This window comes from Colobus angolensis, unplaced genomic scaffold (assembly GCF_000951035.1).
Source record: "Colobus angolensis palliatus isolate OR3802 unplaced genomic scaffold, Cang.pa_1.0 Scaffold416, whole genome shotgun sequence".
In the NCBI taxonomy this organism is placed as follows: Eukaryota; Metazoa; Chordata; class Mammalia; order Primates; family Cercopithecidae; genus Colobus; species Colobus angolensis.
In genome coordinates, this window is record NW_012117555.1 from 538,432 (window position 1) to 539,584 (window position 1,153).

General features: G+C 64.1%; 1 protein-coding gene across 2 annotated transcripts in view; it reads right to left on the reverse strand.

Annotated features, from left to right (window-relative positions):
* Nucleotides 1-1,153, reverse strand: part of UBE2J2 (ubiquitin-conjugating enzyme E2, J2) — a 24,183-nt gene extending 23,030 nt beyond the window's left edge. Inside the window, exon 1 of one of the 2 annotated variants that reach the window (XM_011956384.1) lies at nucleotides 1,114-1,153. The gene's annotated coding sequence lies outside the window, so the exon portion shown is untranslated. Of the gene's footprint in view, nucleotides 1-991 lie in introns of both variants that reach the window. The other variant, XM_011956383.1, reaches the window with a different exon arrangement.

Below are 1,153 nucleotides of genomic sequence, written 5' to 3' on the forward strand. Positions count from 1 at the left end.
ATTTTAAAACAAAAAGGTACAGAAAAAAACGTTTACACGGAAACTGCATTAAAGCAGCGTGAATCACCGAGGGCAGCTGTGCCCAGGCGCTGAGACAGTGGCTGCCCAGCATCCCTCACCCATCCCTCTTTGTCTGGACAGCTCTTTCCTGCTTAGGGATGTGGCAGGAAACCTTAGCCTGACCCATCCGCCAGGCGCGTGGCGCGCCCAGGTCCAGGACTGCCACGGAAGTCTCTGCCTTCTCCACCAGACTGCTCCGAAGGCTGGAGGGAAGCCCGGGCCGATGGAGGTGGGACACTCACCTGCCTGTCACTCACACATGTACCCGCCTAGAGCAGAGGTGCTAAGGAGGTCAGCGGTGCCAGGCCGTGCAGATGACGGACTGCGAGTTCCGGGCACCCAGACCCAACCACGCCCTAGGCTGAGGTGCTGGACTTTTGGATCAAGAGAGATACTCACTTCTTCGGACGCCAGATTACACCGTCTCTTTCCCCTGGGGCAGGCCGCGGGGCCACCGACCTGCCCCAGCCAAGCCTGCTGTACACTCCTCGCTGCCCTCCCACCGGGCCGAGGCCCGACCTTTCAGCCGCTTCCTATCTGGGTCTGGCCAGAGGGTGGCAACCGGACTCGAGTTAAATACACACGCACTAAGTGGCACGCATTGAAAAGGAGGCCAGGAGGTGACACCTGGCCAGGGGCTGAGAGGATGCGGGGAACTGGCAGGTGTGGACGGCGAGGCCCGGCGCAGCTCAGGGGCTTGTTCCAGGCTCGTGTCTTACTCCCGCCGGCCGGCGGTGGAGCCAGACTCCGGTCTCCCACTGTCACCGCCCGGGTTTCCCAGAAACGCTGGCCCTGAGCACCGTCCTGGGTACGCTCGTCTCTCTCGGGGTTTGCGGGGCAGTGCGGAGTCTAACAGTTCAGGGCGAGACGGCGGCGGGGGGCTCAACGGCAGCCCTCCCCCGACACAGACTCCCGGGATCCACTGACAAACCAGGATCGAGGCTGCCCGTCCTGGGGCAGCCGCAAGTGTCCCAACTGACGGGAGACCCGGCCTAGTGGTCAAGTCCCCGACCTGACCCTGACCCGGAGCTCCGGGAACCCGCCGTAACCGACCTCGGGTTCCGCGCAGGCTCGGGCCAGGGCCCCGCGGGCG